The sequence below is a fragment of the Cavia porcellus genome, unplaced genomic scaffold, assembly GCF_034190915.1.
Source record: "Cavia porcellus strain 051 isolate PalLab524CR breed Dunkin Hartley unplaced genomic scaffold, mCavPor4.1 scaffold_1, whole genome shotgun sequence".
Lineage (NCBI taxonomy): Eukaryota > Metazoa > Chordata > Mammalia > Rodentia > Caviidae > Cavia > Cavia porcellus.
This window is the reverse complement of record NW_026947484.1, coordinates 213,783,910-213,805,058: the sequence shown is the minus strand read 5'-3', so window position 1 is coordinate 213,805,058 and position 21,149 is coordinate 213,783,910.

The following is a 21,149-nucleotide window of genomic DNA, read 5'->3' as shown; positions in this document are numbered from 1 at the left end:
GTTGGAGCTACCTCCCAACCCTGCCCACTCATATGGATGGTGTTGGTTCTTCTTTCTTTTTGACCTATCTTATGTTGCCTTGAAGAATTTTCTGACATGGAATGGTCCCCACAAGACTAATCATGAGCCAGATAGAGGCTCAGCAAATATTTGCTACATGCATTATTTGATTTATATCATAGTTGTATGCACAGCCAACATTAACATTTTGATCAACTTGTCTTGTGACTCATTAATTACAAAATGGGCAGTTAATAACCAGCCAACACCATGTCACAGCTCACTGAAGAAAGGAGGAAGGAGAATACTTTCAGCAGTCAGTGGGCTTCACTGAGAAGAGGCCAGATCTGGTTGTAGGGTTTAGACATCAAGGGAAGGAGGCTGGCATTTTGGCATGGGATGGTGAGTCACACCAAGAAAAATGGACTCGACTAAGAAATGAGCTCCGCATGTGATGGTCCAGAGAGGCAAAGGCTAACTGGACAGAGACAGAAAGAGACTAAGTTGCAAGGAATCATGTTGGTGCTGTGGTTTAGATACTGAATGTCCTCATATGTTTAAGGCTTGATCTCCAGGGTGTGGCTCTTGAGATGATGGTGAACTTCCAGAAGGTTAGGGTTTAGAGGGACGTCTTAGATGGGGGTGTGACCTCAAGGGGGATTATGGGAACTCAGCTCTTCCCTCTATCTTTTGTTCACTGACTCATGATGTGAGCAAGTAGGCTTCACCACACACACCTGCTATGATGTCTTGCTTTACCACAAGTCCAAAACAATAAAGCCAACCATCATGGACTGAACCTTCACAGCCATGAGCCAAAATAACCCTTTTCTCTTTATAAGTTAATTATTTCAGATATTTCATTATAGTGACAGAAAGCCGACTGCCACAATTGGACAATAAAATTCTAAGATCTAGAAGGCTAGGAAGAGGCATTATAGGATGCGAACATTCATTATGATGTGGAAATTATCCCAGAGTTGGTTTCATAAAGGTGATTACACCATATTGAGTCACTTTACCTAGAAAAAAGACACAGGAGTTGGAGGGGAAATTAAATACTCTGCCCAGTTATAGGAGAGGTCCAAATGAAAACATTTCACTTGGATCTGACTGGTCATAGGTCTGATGGTTTTCTATCTACCACACAAGTAAATAGCTCCAGGGTAGGCTGCCCGCCAGCATAAACCTTTGTGTGGAAAATACTGCTAGTGTGGGTATGGAAAATGCCCTCTTGCTGACCATAATTACATAGAATGTGTGCAAATAAAAGCTGAAAGAAAACCCTCTCACAGAGGCATATTTTTTCTGTTCTTATTTTGACAGAGTGGAAGAAAAATTCACAGACCATTTTCTCATTCTCCCAGTTGGGGCAGAATGAGCTCATGCTGCATGGGCTGGACTGAGAGTTGGGTTTCAGCAAGAGAGTAGGAACTAGTTTCTGCATAGAGACCTACATTTGTTCTTTAAGGCTTCGATGGCTTCAGGAGGGAATTGCCCTGTGATCTCTGACCAGCCAGAAATGTTTGCTGTCATTCAACCAAAGGGAAACAGGAGTTGCCGAAATGTTTGAAGAATCCCACATTTTAATGTTAACTTCAGGGGCCACTTCTCCGTGTCCTCAACTCTACCCCAGGACAGGGGGTTCTTGTCTGAGACAACTACTAAATCAAAAGAAGGCCAGAGCAAAGCAAATGTCTCCTAGAAAGCCCTGCCCAGGCAACAAGACGGAATGTTTTATTCTGTCAAGTTTGTCATCTACCTTCTAGAACACTGTCCTGTCTTCTTTTCTTTTTGGCCTGATAGGCGGAAAGTCAGTGTTTGTTAGTTCGGCAAAGACACATGAATGAACAACCTGGTTCCTATCAGAACCAACCTTCAAAGTACAAAGAGACAAAGGATAGACAGTTACTTTGGCACACTTTTGCAAGAAGAGACCCACAGTCAGTGTCCCTGCAGTTGTAGAAGTTTTGTGGTTTGGGACTGGAACTTAAGTAGACCAGGACATGGAAAGCTGCAAGGATCCAAAAAGGCCTGGGAGATGTGTCCTCTTCCACACCTCTTTTGGTCTGTCTGTCTGTCTGCAACTTTCTCTTTTGTGCTTACTCACAGTTTATTATTTTTTCCTTATGACTTATTTTTTAAAAATTAGTGCATGTTAGTAATACATAATAGTGAGGATTGCTTTGGTATACTGGTACATGAATTTAACATACTTTGATTATTTTTTAACCTCCCTGCCTCTCTTACTCTCCTCTCTCTTCTGATTCCCTTCCCCGTCTCTAAAGGTCTACCTTCTGGTTTTGTGTTGTCTCCCCCTTATGTTATCTATGATGATGATGATAATGTTAGATTTCTCATATAACAAAAACATACAATATTTCACTTTCTGAGTCTGATTTATTTTACTTAATGGCCTCCAATGCTATCCATTGTTCTGTCAATGACCTGATTTCATTCTTATTTACGGCCAAGTAATGCATCTACTGATTCTGTCTTGGGTGTTTCCGTAGCTTAACCTTTCCATTTTCTAATGTCTTCTTTAATTTCTTTCTTCAGTATTATATATTGAACTGTTCTTGCATCCTCACAGTGGAACAAACTCTGTTGTGGTATGTGAACTTTTAAATGTGTTGTTGAATTCTATTTGCATGGATCTTATTAAGAATTTTTACATCTATCATTTTATCTTCAAGGATATTGACTTGTAGTTTTCTTTTTTGTTGAATTCCCTTGTGATCAGCATACTTCTGGATTTTTAGAATGAATTTCTAAGCATTCTTTACCTTTGTATTTCATGGAAACATTTGAGGAATACTGGTGTTGGTCTCAAAAGGTCTTCTAAAATTCAGCAGTAAATGCATTGGGTTTTCTCCTAGAATTTTCTTCTTTCATTTCTTTTCTGTTCTTTTTCTTTTTTCTTCATTGTTTCTTTTTTTATTTTTATTTTTTATTTTTTTTTGGTGGAGGAGGGAAAAAACAGGGTCTCACTATATAGTTTAGGCTGGCTTTGAACTCACAGCAGTCCTCCTACCTTAGCCTTCTGAATGCTACGGTTACAGGTATTCACCACCATGTCCGGCCTTGTTGGGAGAATTTTGATTATTTCTTCAGTCTCATTGCTTGTTATTGCTGTCTGGACTTTTTAATATCTTCTTAGTTCAATTTTAGCAGGTAATATGTGTTTAGGAATTTATTCATTTCTTACATCCATTTTAAAACTTATTGAAATACACGCTTTCAAAAATGCTTTCTAAAAATCCTCTGGATTTCATAGTGTCTGTTTTCCTTTTTCATCTCTGATTTTATTAGTTCGAGTGTTCTCTCTCTTTTGAGAGGTTGGGTAAGAGTTTATCTACCTTGTCAATTCTTTGATTGATCAATCCTTTGTATTTTTTTTTTTTTAGTCTCTTTATTTCATTAACTTCCACCACGATATTTGTTATTCCTTTCCTTCTACTAGTTTGGTGATTGGTTTGTTCTTGTTTGTCTCAGAACTTAAGCTACACCATTAGTTTATTTCTTTGGCATCACTTTTCCACGCATGTAGCTGCTCATAAACTTACCTCTTTGAATTGCTTTCATTGTGCTCCATGTATCCTGACATGTTGTGTTTTTAATATCATTGGATTCTTGGAATTGTTCAATTTGTCTCCTGATTTCTTCAGTGACCCATTGAGAATTCAAAAGGGTATCACCAAATGCCATGCATAGTTTCTGTGGTTTCTTTTGCTTGTTTCTGGTTTCTTTCTGTGTGAGCAGATAGGATATGCGAGATCATTCCAATTTTTTTTTACTTATTGAGATTTAATCTATGACATAAAATATGAACTACTTTGGAGAACATTTGATAAGTTGCTGAAAACAGGATATATTCTGCTGTTCTTGGATTTCTATAAGTCCATTTTACCTATATTGTAGTTTAATTCATAATTTATTATTGTTGTTTATCTTTTGTTTAATTGACCGCTATAAAACTGGAGCATTAAAGTTATCCACTATGATTTTTATTGGGTTCTGTCTGCCCCTTTATGTCAAGTAATGTTTGTTTTATGATATTGGGTGCACTAATGTTCAGTGAGTATGTATTTATGATTGTTATGTCTTCTTGGTGAATTATTCCTTTTACCTGTGTGTAATGGTCTTTATCTTTTCTGACTAATATTAGTTTCAAACCCACTTTATTGTGTATAAGTATAAAACCTTCTGCTTGCTTTTGGACTCTAGATGTTTGAAATATCATCTTACAGCCTTTCAATTCTCAGTTTGTGTATGTCTTTTCATGTGAGGTGTGTTTCTTGCAGGCAATTTATAAGTGGGTCTTGCTTTTTTTGGTAACTTTTGTTTTTTTATCAGAAAACAAATATACAACTTGGAATGGATTTGAGGCAAATTGTGTCATAATCATACTTTTCTAAGTGGCTAAACAAAGTTTAAAAATCAAGTAAAAATAAGAGAAAATGTTTCTGATATGAGACCAGCAGTACAAAAAAATAGTGTACAAGTACCTAGATAATACACCCGTTTTGCAATAGTGCAACTTTTAAGTACATATTGTTGACTGTCTGTAGTTCACGCAGAGTTACAACTCCACACTTCAACAACAACATGCTGACGATTCCTAAGAAAACTACTTTAAAAAGGCATAACCCTGATTTTCCCTCATTTGACCGACTCCATCTTAGTTTAGATGTGTAGAAGGGCTTAGATATATCCAGAGTAAGCCACATGCAATATGTTACTTGATCAATTTTCTAAAATAAGGTTTCAGGACAATGACAGTAAGATAAAGAGAAGAAAACATAGAGGAATGAAGTCCTAATTACTATACATGCATATTTTTTTGACAGTAGGGGGAAACCTTTTACAGATAAGTTACAAACAAAGAAAAGGCAAATAATTTTGTACAAGAAATCTAACACATTCTGTACAATGTCTTCACTTTGCTGTCGTCATTTGTACAAACTCTTTATGGTTTACTTGGCCATCACCATTAATATCTGCTTCCCTGATCATATCATCAACCTCTTCATCTGTTAACTTTTCTCCAAGGTTTGTCATCACATGGCGAAGCTCTGCGGCACTAATATAACCATTACCATACTCATCAAATACACAGAATGCTTTCCTAACTTCTTCCTCATTGTCTGTCTTTCATTTTTCTTGCCTTCCTTGTCAGAAATTCAGGGAAGTCAATTGTACCGTTACCTGAAATCATTTCATTGAAATATCAAGTAGAGTATAAAAACCTCTGCTTCAAACCATCCCACTCCCTGAAACCGAAGACTTACCATCAGCATCTACTTCATTAATCATGTCCTGTAACTCTGCTTCTGTAGGGTTCTGCCCAAGAGACCTCAATACGGTTCCCAATTCCTTTGTTGTTATAGTTCCATCACCGTCCTTGTCAAACAGTGGAAAAGCTTCTTTGAATTCTGCAATCTGTTCTTCAGTCAGTCGGTCAGCCATGCTGCAAGTGCTACTGGTTTCTGAGACACAAACACTGAACCACTCAGCTCATTGACTCCCCTCAGACTATTTTGGGGTCTTGCTTGGGATTCAGTCTGGCAGCCTACTTTTGTTAAAAAGTTAAGACAATTACATTATGTGTTATTATTGAAAGTATGTCTTAACTGTCATTTTGTTGTTTTCCTTGTGCTTGGTTCCCTTCTGATTCTCATTCACTTATCTATTCTCCCAGTGTGATTATTTCTTTCCCTTGAATTCAGGTTGTTTTGTCTTCTTCAAAGCTTAAGGTTCTCTTAAGTATTGTCTACAGTGGCTAAGTGTTCATGAATTTCTTTAGTTTATATTTATCTTGTAAGGTTTTTATTTCTTCAATTTTGAAGGATATTCTTGCTGGATAGTAAGCTGTGTTGGCAATTATTTTCTTTCCAGGCCTAAAGTACTCATTCTTTTTTTGTTTGTTTTTTGGGTTTTTTTTTTTTTTTTTTTTTTTTTTTTTTTGGTACTGGGGATTGAACTCACAACCTTGGGCTTGCCAGCTAGGCGCTTATGCCACTGAGCTAAATCCCCAGCCCTGAAATATTTATTCTAAGCTTTCCTGCCCTTTAAAGTTTCAACTGAGAAAAGTCTGCTGTTGTTCTAATGAGTTTGACCTTAAAAATGATACGGTGTTTCTCTCTAACAGCTTTAAATATTATTTCTTTGTTCTGAATTTTTGGCAGTTTGACTGTGATGTGTCATGGAAAGTTATTTTTCGGATTGGGTCTATTTGGGATTCTAAATGTCTGCATTATCTGAGTATCACCTCATTCCCAGAATTGAGAAGTTTTCTGCTGCACTTTCAGGGAATCGGTTTTCTATGCCATGAGCCTGTATTCCCTCACCCTTTTTAAGGCAAATGAGTCTTAAATTTGTTCTTCTAAATTACTGGAAGAGTACCTACCTGAGTAATCTAATACATCTGCCTTGTCTCCAAATCCTGATATTCTTTCTTCCAATTTGTCTTGCTTACTGCTGAGACTTTCAATTGAGCTTTAAACTTTACTAATTAATGTTTTTATTCCCCGGATGTCCATTTGGTTCTTTTTTCAGAAACTCAATCTTTTTATTGAAGTGGTTTTTCATATTCTGCATTGTCTTCCTTAATTTATTCAGCTGCTTATTAATATCTCCTTTGAGCCCATGGATCATTTTATTAAATGATTCATTCTTTTGTACATTTGTCTCTTCCTTAAAATCACTGGTTATTTTAACCATTAGTGTTTTAAAATTCTTTGTCTGTAAAATACAAATAAAACCTCCTAGAATTAAAAAAAATTCTTTGTCTGAAATTTTATCTATTTTGATACTGTGGGGTCCATTTTTGAGGAGCTATTAATTTTTGAAGACATCTTCTTGCTTTGTTTTTCCATGATTGCTGTGTTTTTGTGTTGAGGTTTGCAAATCAGTCCGGATGGATATTTTTAGCAGTACGGTGTGATGCCTTTTTTAGTAACTGATTTTCTTAGTCATGAAAGTACCCACTCAGTTTCAGGTGCTAGATTCAATACCAGGCACTACTTTGAGAGAAGAGAATAATGACTAGTAACATCAACAATTAAAAAGCAAACCATACATCAGCATGTAATTAATAACTTGTTTAAAAGATCTCTACTATTTTACTAACACAGGAAAAGACAGAGAAAATAGTAATATACAATAGGTTAGAAAATATTAAATATTAATAATAGATCAATACTGATATATCTCCACAAAAGAAAAGGGGGGGAAGGGCAGAGAAATAGAAGAAAGTATGAGAGGAGAAGTAAAAATAAAAGGGAAGGAAACAAAAATGAGAAGTAAGAGAAAAGATAAGAAGATAGAACACAATTATTGAACAGTAAAGCAAAATTAAATAACCCTACTGTCATGGTTTATGACTGTGGCCCCCAGGCCTCATGAGTTTGCATTGTGCATTTGTGATGGTTCATTGTCTAGTGCTTGGATTAATGGTGTCAGTGCTCCACTCACAAAGGGGTGGAGCCAGGATGTGATGTAATGGCAGGAAGAAGGTGTGTCTTGCTCTTTGCTGGTTCCTGTTTGCTGTTGGCAGCCGCCATGAACTGCAGCCCAACCATGCCCGCCTGCCTTGGAGCCAACTGAGTGTGGACTGAAACCTCCAAAAACTGTAAGAAATAAACCTTTCCTTTCCCAACTTTGGGCTTCAGGTATATTGTGTCAGCGACAAGTAAAAAGTAACTAAGACTCCTACAAAGCACCCATTAATGTGGTAAAATGTGACAAAAAAGATAGAATACTATATAATCAAAAGCAGACATTTATACACATGCCTATACCCACATACCTATATCACACACACACACACACACACACACACACACACACACACAACCCAAACCTACTGAAATCCCAGGAGAGGGTGTCAGTCTAACCCACTCAGCAATAAGGCACGCAGATACAAAATAAAGACAAAGAGATAATATTCTGCAGTTGAGGAGCTCCAGGATGACCAGTGTTCTCTATGGAACAAAAGGCCACAAGTCCAAAATCTCATGGCTTTTACTGGCGTCAATCAGGGAGGTGGGTGGGGATCATAGCAGAGTGCTAGGGAAGAGAATCTCCGCAGGCATGGCTGTGAGGAAAAACAGAACAATTTTGTACCAGGTGCAGAGACTTCCAATTAGCAGTCTGGTGGATAGCTTGATGTATGCAAGGCTGGCACCTTTATTGCCAGCAAGTTATTCTTTCTGTGTCCCACGGCCCCAGTTGAGATGTTATCTCATGTCTTAGCCCTGGAATCTCATAGGCTCTCGCTCGAGCCCCAATTCTAGTTATCAGTGATGGAAAGAAGGCAATTCTATATCATATTCTTTTAGGCAATTAAGGGAACATCAACTTCTATACAGCCAGCTCTGCATATCACAGTGAATAGAATTGAAAGAAAGGTCAGGTAAAGATCTATGCAAAAGGCTTCATTTCTTGGGAGAATACAGCCTGGCAGCCTCCCACATCAACCAAATCAAACAGAAACCCAACAAACAAGCACACCAAACAAAGAAAAACCAGGACCAATATACACCTTGTGGGAGTGTTTATAATGTGGACAATTATTTATACTACTTTCTGTATGGAGAGTTTTGGAAAGCTTTTTAGCCCAGGGTTCTCCTTCTCAGCATCTGTCCAAATGGGACAAACTGTTTAGTTCAGTTTAGATACTGAGCTGTACCCTTCCAATGTCACAGGTCAGTGCTAAATCAAAGCTTCTGTCAGTATCAGGGTTAGTTGCAACCCAGTATCTCATGTTTTGGGGAATTTTTTCTCTTGGGAGTGAAAACACAAGTTAAATTGGAGCTGTTCACCAAACCCCTCACTTTTCTCAGCTGTAGAGTGGCCTATACTGTGAGTCTTGGTTCCCAGACCCCAGGTCATGCTATTAGAGCTGTGGTTGACAAGGGGTTGTTCTGCAATGTGTATTCTAAGTGTCTCTGAGCAGCAGAGAGACATTTTAATGCATAGGTTCTGCACTGTGGATCAAGATGAACATCTCTGAAAAGCTTATCAGTGAGGCTGCCTCTAGCCTGTCCCTAATATTCTCAAGAGGATGTCAGAGGCTCTCATCACTATCTTCGGGAAGTCTCATTTGTGGGTTCCAGCTCCCCACCCGCACGCCTTGTGTCTGCTGAGCCTTGCAACCAGTGCTGCCTGCCTGCCTCTCTCTGCCTCAGTACCCCCAGCTCCTGTCCACTGAGTAGCCTGCTCAGACTCTGACTCATGGTCCCAGCAGCATCATGGGTAAAGCATTGGGAGCAGCTCTTTTCCAGCAAACACTGAAGCATCCAGGCCAAATGCTGGTGGTGTGGGAGTCATAACCCAGCCCAACACTAAGGTTGGCTGCTAAGATGGGCATCAAGTGGTAGCCATTTCCAGTGTCTTCTTCCCCAGAAAGGTTTTGTAAATTAAAATGATTCCACTCCCCATTCATCTCTACTTCATCTTGATCTAGTGTATGGCCCATCATCACTGCCAACTGTCTTGTGCAAGTTTTTGCCTCTATCTTTAGTGCTAATTGGTTGTTTTTCTATTTTTTAAGAGAAATATAAGTGGCCCGAGTGATCTCAATCACTTGGTGTGGATTGCAGGTCTGATGCATGGTCAGCTTGTAGTTTGGTTGCTCTTGTGTTGGGCACCCACCCAGAAGGCCCTCAGCTGAAAGCTTAGCAGTGTTAATTAGGAGCAGAGGTTAGAAGAGCATTCTTTGTGATTTCTAATACAAACGTCATTTGAAACAGCTATAGTAGGAAATACTATGGTAGGGACTGCATATATTGTTTTTATCAGTTTAACTAACACTTTAAAATGCGAAAATAACATTTTTTATTGACAGAAAAATCTGATCATGAACACCATCTGATTGTGACTTAATCTAAGATGCATAGGTATATGGCACAACACTCCTCAAAATAACCTGTTAAAGAATCTAAATACCAACCTCAACTCTTTAAAGTCATGTTGGGAAAAATTCCTTGTATTGATCAGCTTTCCTGTTGCTAAGGCACAATACATAGCATCAAAATCTCAGTGAGAGAGAAGTTTTGTCCATAATGGCCTGGCCCCAAGGCAAGAATATCATGGTGGAAGACCTGGTGAAGCAAAGCTGATCATCTTAGAGGAAGGGAACAGTGACCAGATGTGGTACCCAAGGTTATCCTTCCATGAACCATTCAGACACATCCATGAGTGTGTTCTATTAACCCCTTGGGCAGCTCTCAAGCCAGGCAACTTGACACATAAATTTAACAATCACACTCATATTCCATCAAAAACAAAATAAACTTATTCAACTGGCTATTAGAATGTTTAAAAATTCTTCATTTAAAAAATATAATTTCATCTATCCAAAGGAGATTGGAGGAACTATAATGTTTAGGTTATGCTTTGGTTTGGTTATTAAATGTCCCCCCTAAGGCTCATATATTTCAAAGGCATTATCTCAGGGTGGTTCTATTGGTAGATGCTGGTATGTTTAGGAGGTGGGGCCTTATAGTGAATCCTAGATCACATGGCCCTTGCTTTTCTGCTTTGCTCCTTGACCCATGACATAACCAGTTTTGCTGTGTCACATCACTTGCACCATGAAGTGCTGCCTCATTACGGGCCCAAAACAATGGGGCCAAGCTATCACAGACTGGGGCCAGCAAAACTATGAGCCCAAATAACCTTTTTATTTATATAAGTTGATTATCGAGGTATTTTTTTAAATTTTATTTTCAAGGTAGTAAAAATATGACCGAATAAGACAAAATAAAGCCAGTTGAGACAGTGCAGTGAAACTGATACAGAACTTCACAGCAGGATACTGGATTAACAGGTACCATAGTGTATCTCATTATCTTCACAATACTTATCCATTCAGTTAGGTATAGTGAAGTCAAACCAAAAACAGAACATTATAAAACCAATCGAAAGAGAATATTGAATAGAACAAAACAATTAATCATAACAAAACAAAACAGTGAAAACATTTGCCTTCAAACAGAAGATAGAAGAAAATCCCCCATATTTGCTATATTGTATATGGTCAACCTCCCAAAAGATGCTCAGATCTCTGGTTCCCATTTGCTAAAGGAGGCAGGGGAAGTGGGATGTTTGACTCTAAGCCCATGCACCACTAGGCTCACTATTGCTTAACAGGGAGGTGAGCTGGTTGCTTGGTTTCCCAGCATCCTAAGTTCCAACATGGTGCGGATCTCAGGAGATACTGGTGATTCTCCCATTAGGGTGGCTACAGCCCGCCACACCACAGCCGCTTACCAAGGAGGCCAGCTGGTTGCTTCTTTCATGGAAATCTGACTAATACATATTACAGTCTCAATTTCCTTTAAAACTTACTCTGTGGGAAGGTGGTCATTCTTTATCCTTAGGCTCTATCAATACAATTATTACTGGCATACATGTATTCATACAGTATTCAACTGAGAACCCAGAACAGCAGAGGGGCTCTGAAAGTTGGATATTTTATTTATTTATTTATTTTTGAGATAGGGTTCCCTATATAATTCAGGCTGACCTTGAACTCATTATCTAACTCATGCTGGCTCTGAGCATGCAGTGATTCTCCTGCCTCAGTCTTCCAAGTGCTAGAATTACAGCTGTGCACTGAATATACCATTTATGGTTAGATTTGGCTACCAGCAGTAGATATCCAAATAGCGGTGGGTTAGGCAGAGATGTTTGCTTCTTTCCCAAGCAAAATTTCAGAACAACAAATCTGCCATATGATCTTCTGCTTACATCCCATCGGTCAAAGTTTAATTCCATGCAACACCTGGTTACAGCAGAGGCTGGGAAAGGCAGTCTTTACTCCAGATGTCATTTGCCTGTTAAAAATTTCTCTTACTATACCAAAGAGTCAGGGCTTTCCAGAGAAATGGAAATATATGTATTTATTTTGAGGAATTGCATATAATTAGAAGTTAGCAATCCCAATATTAGCAATATGGGCTGGAAGGCTAGAAAATTCCTTTGTTTTGGAGAAGTCAATCTTTTTGTTGTGTTTAGGACTTCAACTAATTGGATAAGGCCCACCCAAGTTATGGAAGGCAATGTGTTATTGAAAGCCCACTGATGTAAATGTTAATCTCACCTGAAACACCTTCACAGAAACACCAAGAATATTTGATCAAATATGTGGGCAACCCCTGGCCCACACAAAATTAACATCAATAGGGCAAAAGTGGAGTCAGATATTGGGGGTCAGCAGCAGTTTGAATGAACTGTATGAACTGAGGATCAGTGAAAAGACTTGGCCCTGATTTCGTAGCAATCATAAGCACGGCAGCTGGTACAGGATGACTGTGATCAAGCCACCTTACCTTCTGGCCTTCAGTGAGAATTGACCTCCCCTTCTTCTAGGGTTGCTTGAAACATAAGAAACTAACATTTAAAGAGAATCTGAGAAATTTTTTTGAAAAGCAATTCCGAGGTTAAATAATGTGCATTCACAAAACTAAAGGCTTCTGTCCTCCCTCTGTCTATTCGTTTAGGAAATGTGAAAGCTCGGTGTCTACTTTGGTGGAGTCAACCTTGGCTTTCCTGCACATCGTAGCAGGGCAGCCTTATGTGGGTCCACTCCACTCCCCTACACCAGTAGGATCTGGATGGTTCAAGGCTCTCTCTACCCTCCTACAGCCACACACCATGGGGCCACAACAGTGGTTCCTCCAACTCCATCTTCATCCTGAGCCTCTATGAAGCTCTGAGGAAGAAAGCAGCTCACACACTGTTTTAGACCCACTGTTCCCTGCACATGATGAAATGTACACAGAGCCCCTCAAAATTGGTGTTAAAAGCACATAAACCTCTTGAGTTGTTGAGATTCTAGCCCAAGCAGGGTGTATGTGTAATATCACTAAAAGCAGGTATGATGGATAAAAATGAACGATGGCCCCTTCCAAACGTAAACCGAGCTGCTCATCCCCCAGGGTTGTTTATAAATAGAGGGAGGTCCATTTGCTCAGGATCCCAGTGACTCCATTTAGATAACAACCACAGTTCGTGCCCAGCCATCACTCTCCGACTCACCAGCGGCGATTAATCAAATGGTGTTTTGGTTTCTCCCGATACACATCTAGTCCTTCCGGCTGTGAGTGAGCTGAAGATTCATGCTTTCAAGAGTTTATGGAACAGCCAAGCTGTCCATTAGAAAGCAGTCTGTACATGTGGGACTGGACAGGGCAGTTGGAAGCAGCTGCAAGGTTGGGGATTCCAGAAATCTCCAACTCTAACCATCTCTCCAAAGCCCCTGAATCTCATGGTCCATGTAAACAGAGTCTTAGGCAGATGAACCCCAATGCAGCAGGTGTGATTGCAGAGTGAGAAGAGGAAATTTAGAGGGTGATAGGGTTGTAGTCATCGGTCACGGGAGAGTTAGATGGTGTAAGTGTCTGGAATAGTTAGGGGACATGGTCATTTGAATGATCAAGGAATTGAGACAACTGGATGTTGAAGTAACTCACTCCACCCCATAATTAGGGACTGTACTACCTAGAGGAAAAATGTTGAATTCATTTGAGACACACTAACACTAGCTCTGATTTAGTCCCACTGAGACCTACTGTTTGTAAGCAGCTACCTTTCCAATCTCCATCACCCTGCTCACGTTATTTTCTCCTTTTCTAGTTTAGATTTTGTGCTCCAAGATTATAAACTCTTCTTTGCATACATTGTCAGTTCCCTGGTCTTTTTCTAATAAAATCCTAATCCTTTTTCAAATGGCACTTGCAGCTACTTTTTGCCTGTACCCAGGCAGTGGAGTACAACCAGAGTAACATGAAGACATTTTCCATTCGTGTTCATGACCTGTAATCCTAACCTCAGTCCTGCCTGATAACCCTAGTCTAGCTACGGTGTTAACAGAATCTACTGTTAGGTGTACCAGGTGGAGGCAAACTTCCTGCTTCTCTGAGCGAATTCAAGCAATCAGAGGGGACTTCTTCAGACTCCCGCTGTCTCATTCATCCGCTTACCTGTACCTGTGCCTATATCCTGCCTTCCCTCTTGTCATGGGGGAAAAACTAACCTGCTCCCTCCCAAAGCCAAGCCCCCTTGTTCTCTTTACTTTAGATCATGTATGCTAGCATATCAATGGGTTGTAATATTGCTTCTGTTTAAAAACCTCTCTCTTGACTTTATCATCCCTCCAGCTACCACTCTGCTTCTCTCTGTAGCAAAATCTCTGGGTTATCCTGGCTGCCTGTCCCCTACTTCCTCCTGAATTCACTCTAGGAAGCTTGTTATTCTCGTCACACCATCAAAACTTTGCTTGTCAAGCTTACCACTGATTCCCATGTTGGATGATCCAATGGCCAAGCCTTCATCCTCACCTTACTTGCCATATTTGGCATGACAGCCTTTTGCACGGCCGATCACTCTGTCCTTCCCTTGGCCTCCAGGCTTTGGTGCTGTTGCATCTTCTCGAAACAAATTTCGTACAGCTTTGCCCTCACAGGCACCTTTGCTGATTCTGTCCTGTCTTCTCAGGCTGTGCACGTAGACACAGGCCTGGGCAGTGCTTGACCTCTTCTCTCTTACCCACACTCACTCCCTTAGTGATCTCTACTTCTCGCATAGCTGATGATTCTCAAGTATCTACCTGTGTCCCCTGAATTTTAGATTCACCCATGTAGCTGCAAACACAGGATCTCCAGTTGGACATGGGACTCAAATTTAATGTGCCCAAAGCAGAGCGCCTTGATCTGCCCTCTATCCTAGCTTTCATATCCTCTGTCTTTCCTCATCCCACAAAATGGCAACTTCATCTTTATAGTGTCTAAGCCAAGAGCCAGCATGGAATATGTGACTCCTCCCCTCTCCCCCTCTTTTTCCCTCTCTTCTCCTCGCCTCCTCTCCTCTTCCCTTCTCCTCTCTCATTCTCTCACCTCTCTCTTTCTCTCTCTCTATCGTTCTCTATTCATCTCTCTCCCCCCCCCTCAGAAGAATATCTCAGTTCTGCCCTCAAAGTTTTATCCAGAGTCTAGCTACTCCTTACAATCTTCACTACCACCACCAAAGTTCAAATTTCCGTACTCGTTCACTCAGTATATTACAGTAGCCCAGGTTGGGAACCTCAGAACACCATCGTGTAGCCTCTCTATGGTGGTCTGTGCTTCCTTACAACATTGTGTCTAGGCTTACAGTCAAGTGGATAGACAGAGAGGGAAAAGGAGAAATGGAGGAGGAGAGAGAAAGGCATGGAGTGGGTAAATGAGTACCAAGCACTGAGAACACTCAGAAAGTCATCCTAGGGTCCAAAGAGTTTATTGATAGGAAGGGAAGGCAGAGAAGGAGACTGTGCCTTTGAGGACCCCTGGTTCCCAGGCACTATACAGAAGTAAGCAGAGGGAACCATGAGAATGCGGGGAGCTTGCTGAGTGGAAAGGGAGTTGGGGTTGCCTCTGATGGCCCGGCAGGAATGACAGCGTGGAGGGGGAGAGAGGCTTTCACCCACCAGGAATCATACAATGGCACAAGGGTAAGAAAAGGCGCCGTGAAGTCAGCAGATGACAGACCAGGAAAGGGGAAGTAAATTGACTTCCCACAGGTTCAAATCCTGCTTCTTGCACTAACTAATTACACCTAGGTTATCACTCACCCTGTTTTCCTCATTTTAAGAATGGGAATTATTTTCAGTCTTAAGAAAGCTATCACAACTTGTGACACTTAATAGACACTTACCTACTATAAAATTATTTGATTTAAATTGCCCATACAGGTATAGTTTTAAAAAATAGACCCAAACCATCTTCAGAAGTTTTGTTTTGTTTCATTTTTCCAGAGTTTTAATTTAAGTTATAAAGGAGAAATTTTGGGAGCAAGGAAGCAGAAAGGGTCATCTTCTTCCTCCCCAATCCTAGCCTGCCTTAAATCAAAGCTGTACAGCCCATCCTGTTATACCTTCTAATTCCTATTTCCAACACATAAATTCCTTGCAGCAGACCATGTGTGGATTTGAAGCCAGTCTGGGAATGCTGTATACCGTTAGGGATGGAGACCTGCCTTCAAGATGCTTACAACATTGAAAGGGCCTAGACATAAACATCTGCCCTGGAGTTGGAATCATAGAACAGGACCAAAGATTCCTAAGATCAGAACAGAAGCTGGGGGTGTGGGTCAGGTTTCAGAGCTGGCAGCTCCATCCTGGTTGTAGTGATCTGAAGAGCCCAGCTTCTTTTATGAAATCTGGTGCTCCTGAGGCAGATGGTGTCTTTCCTTAATCACCTACTTCTTTTTCAGCTGTTCATTCCAAAACTGCAAGTTTCTGGAAACAAAGTACCAGCCAGATCCTAACACCGTTAGGCCAGATCTATCCAAAGGCTTGTCCCACATGCTTTGAGGATTAGCGTTGGTCTTACTTAGCAATCTAATTAATGTTTCGATAATTTAGCAATTTTGTATGCTCTTGGAGGGCTTATGGGGAGCAACCCTGGCAGACAAGCCACTTTTTCTTTGTCTTAGAAAGATGCCTCTTCTGATCCCAGTCATGAGAAACACTCTGTCTGTGCTGGGCCACACAAGAAGAAGCAACTTCCCAGTTATTGGGAGCAAGATCTCCAGCAGCGGGAGCAGCGAGCCGTGGGAAGGTGAGGGACTCAGCAAAACAGAGAAGTGGCTTTCACATCAGTGTACAGTGACAGCCCTGCTCTGGATTTTTGCTGTGGCCCCATCAGACAGTGTAGCACAGGAAAAGGCATTCTGGGTGCGGCACAATTTTCTGGTCTGCCCTGGACTAGGGTTTTCTTCTCTGAGACTCAGTTTCTTCCTATTTCAAATGAACATGATAATCTTTATCTTACGGTCTTCATGGCTGATGAACAATTCACCCATCCGCAGCAGAGGAATGATTCCCAGATCACTGGGAAATGACAAGGGAAGTTAAGATTAGAGCTCATTTGAAGATCCCATGGAACCCCCAGGGCCAGGGCTGCGAGGAGGCTGCATATGTCCCCTTGCATGATGAAACGTACCTTCCCAGAACGATATAACTAACTCCGTCTGACCCTAACTCTGGATCAGGATTAGGTCTGCAGACCTCTGGGTGGGATAGACAAGGCTCCAGCAGTGCCCTCCTGTGTGCCCTGAATGCCAGCTAGTTGGCTTCCTTGAGTCTCTTCTGCTGTAAGTGGGTACATTAACCTCTGCCCTTCACCAAGTTACTCTAAGAGTTAAATCAATAAATAGCCAGCCCCTCCTTTGCATAATTCAAAGTATACATTTTGGTTATTATGGTTCAATAACTTAAGTCCTCAACTCTAAGGTCCAAATGTTAGTTACCACGGGTATTAACTATGACTAATCACATAAATACCGACTTCTGGGCTGGCTCTTCAGTTCACAAGTGCCTGAGTAAAACACAGAGGCACGTGGTCAGTGTGCCAATCACACGTCTGCTCTCAGTGCTTCTCTGTTCACCTGATACTCAGCCCCTACACAGACGGCAGAGCAGGCAGCTCTGGTGCATCCACATCTCCTAGGAATAACTTCAGGATATTTCACAAAGAGGATATTCACAAGAGGCAATTGGCCAAGAAAGATCAAAGTGGAGCATCGTCAAATTCTGGATATTTGGTAAAATCTTTTAAAAATCACTTGACTGACAGTAGACGAGACCGTTTCTAGATGGCCACAGGACCCTGAATAGACCCCCACTTTCAGGAAAGATGTTGGCAGAAGACAATCAAAGGCCCAGAGCACAGACTACTTCACCTGCCTCTCTTTTCTCTAGTGAACCACCAATCTAAAGCACCGATTTTATGATCAACACCAGGCAAATTGGAGGGGAAGGTCAGGGTGGGATAGATTTCAAATAGAAAACACTCTACACCAAACTGTTGCCTCCTACCTAAGAGACTTTTAGCAAATTACTTTCCTTCTTCATTTAGCTCATTTGTAAATTAAAGATAATGTCTACCTATCCAGTTTAGAGGTCCACGTGATAATCTGTATAAGCCCTTTGCAAAATCTCTGGCATATTGTGACTGCTCTGTGTTTATTACTAGGAAGCAAATATTATTTTAATAAGGAGTATTTACATTTATGTAGAAAGTTCCGGAACATCAGGTTTTCATTACTATCCAAATAATGCAATTCATCTTGAATTGTGTGGTACAAAGGATTTGTGTTATTGGTGCACACAACACACATTACTGGTAAGCAGATCTTTGTGCCAGCAGAAAATGTAGAGCTCCTCCCACTGTGGGGTCCCACGCCCTCTTACCCAGAATTCATCATCCACCCCAGTGTGAGATCGATGCTCTTGAGCTTGTGCTTTACAATAAAGAGTGGCTTGCCTTCGTCTGTCTCCATCAATAGCACCCATGTTAGCAACTGTTTTATTTCAGATTCTCTCCTGATGCTCCTTGCCCTTCCTTTTCATCACTGACTGAGTCTTGTGAGGGGGATGACAAAGGCAGAAGGATGGTCTGTGGGAAGAAATGGACAATGTGACCTTGTCTCTAAGGCTCTGACCACCCCAGCCCCTGTGAGTTCTTCCTCCCTGGTCTATGACCCCTGATTCTTGCTGGCACTGGGAATGTAACACAGCTTTGCCACCAACACAGTTGTGTTCCAGGCAAATGATACATCCATGAGGGGACTGTGCCATCCTCGACCTGCTCATCTCTCCCAGAGATGCTCCCGAGAGTTGTAAGCACGACGCACACCAACTGACCTATTGAAAGGAAGGACTGACCTCTCAAGGAAGTGGAATGGAAGCTCTGGACTGGGAATGGCTGGAGGTTAAAGACAAAGAGTACATACCCTGAATCCACATCTGTCTCATTTTTATTCCTGTGGCTGGCAGGGCACACAAAGTTTACCACCTCCTATAGGGCCTACCAGACTGGATACACCCGAGGATGACTTGGGAGACTTCTTAGTTCTAGGAATGGGGCAGTTGTGCTTTCTGGAGACAGTGGGAGGGAAAATCCTATTCCACTAAGGACCACATGCAAACTGGAGCAGCTGCATACTTTGCAGGTCCCAGTGCAAAATGAAAATTGGGAGGGAGTTCTTAGTCTAAAAATGATTACAGATTCTAAGATTGTGGCTCCAGAGCATTAAATCAAGTGTCGGCCCATCTTAACACGGGCCCATAGAAGCTAGAGTCCTGTACTGACAAGACCTCATGCCCAGGAGTCAGGCCACGCAATGCATCCAGAGGCTGTGCTCAGCTTGGGCACATGCAGCCACTCACCACTCTATCTCTCATGGCTCAATGGGCTAAAGAGCCAGGGCCAGGAAAAAGGCAGCACCAGCTTCTTTCTACCCTGGCTGATAGCAGGGATGGGGACAAAAGGAACAGTGTGGACTGTCCTCCACAAAGGCCCCAGCAGCTCTGTAGATGGAAATATCAAACACAGGCTCAGGCTCTGTGTTTACCTGCATGAGGAAGGTAATTCTCTGCTAGGCGGGCTTGAGAATCACAGATTCTCCTGCAATAATATTCAATTACTATTTCCCTGGGCTCTGGATTTATGGTGGTTTCTTTATAATCCTGACCTTCATAAGCAGCATTGCCAGCTCTGAGTTGTCAAGGAGTCTTCCTCGAGGTGCAAGTTGTCCTGAAGGAAAACCCAGGGACATCATGGCCAACCACAAGAAAGGAAGAGGATGCAATACTCAGGTTGCTCTGCTCACCGGCATTTAGCTCTGAGAGTCGTTGCTTCCTCTAAGCTCTGTGAGATGACAGCAGCATCTCTTCCATGTATCATCTCTGCCCCTTTGATATTAGGGCCATGCAAAGATTTCCAGAAGGCGGGGGGAGGAAGAAGATCAGGCCCATCCCCTCTGCTGAGTGTGCCAGGTCCTGCAAGTGGGGCTGGAGTACCAGGAGGGCTGGAGGACTGGGGATCCTCTGCTCTCCCTGAGATCCATTCATCCTGGTGCCCCAAGGCAGACTGGGCAGGTTGCAAATCACGTGTTGACTCTGGTCAAATACTTTAAGAGGGATGAGCACTTGCCAGGTTTGTGAAGCTCCCCATGGAGGTACCAAAGTTTTCCTAAGGATTTAGCTTGTCATGAGCACATAATACCTAAGAAAACTCTGCCTTTCAGAATGATGTCCCAGAAAAGCTAGTTAACACGGGGAGATGAGCCTCTTGTCTGCAGGAGCCAAATAAACACAACGCCCTTTTACTTCTCACCCATGCTTATTGCATTCTGTTTACATTTGTGGCAATACTCTGGCATGGCTTCTACGCGTCATACCATCCATCAATCTATTGGAATTATGGCACAGGTAATACAAACTGATGTCTAACTAATACAAAAGTGACATAAAAGGAAAGAAAATTTATTATAAATTGAAATATTCTATTCTATGTAATATGTAGGTTGTATATTGTGCTATATATTTTATAGCATGTATTCTATATGTGCTATGTGATATATGTCAACATTATATATCACATACATTATATTAACTGTAATATAGAATATATAATTATATTCCATTGATTTCAGTTACTTAATTTAGATTTCCCAACACTTTCTGTCCTGATGGGTCCAAAAATTTGATAACTTTTTAAATAATATAATAATATATAATAATTACATAATAATATGTCAACAAATTATCCTTTTCTCTCTATCTTACCAAGTGACTTAGTAATTACCCATTTCACTGAGAAGCAAACCAGGCGTCAAACTTCTTTATGTCCCTGTGTATCAGGCAGTGATGGAACATATACGTAAAGCAGCCAGTATCTTAAGGATGACTATGGTGGTTGCAGGTTTCTTACAGCTTTCATTCAGTTTCATACAACTGAATAGTTTACTCCACTTACTACGGGAGCAGCTTAATTGCTTTCTCTGGTCACTTTACATATAAGTTTTCAGGCCTAGGGGGGAATTTTTTTCAAAGTAGGCATTCAGTACTCATAATTCCCAACCTGTCTTCTCCCCCTTCTACAACTTCTAAAATTTGTTTTTACCCACTGCTATCACTCCAGACTCTTGGTGGCCTCTCCACTGTTAACCCCTCCATTGTGTCCTGGTTAATGTACCTACTTCACAGAGTTTCAAAATGGCGACTGGGACCTGGGTGCATGACTGATTCCTGGACAATGGGACCTGAGGAACTCCTGAATCTGGAACTCCTGAATAAGGAGTTCCTCCTCAAAAGAAGA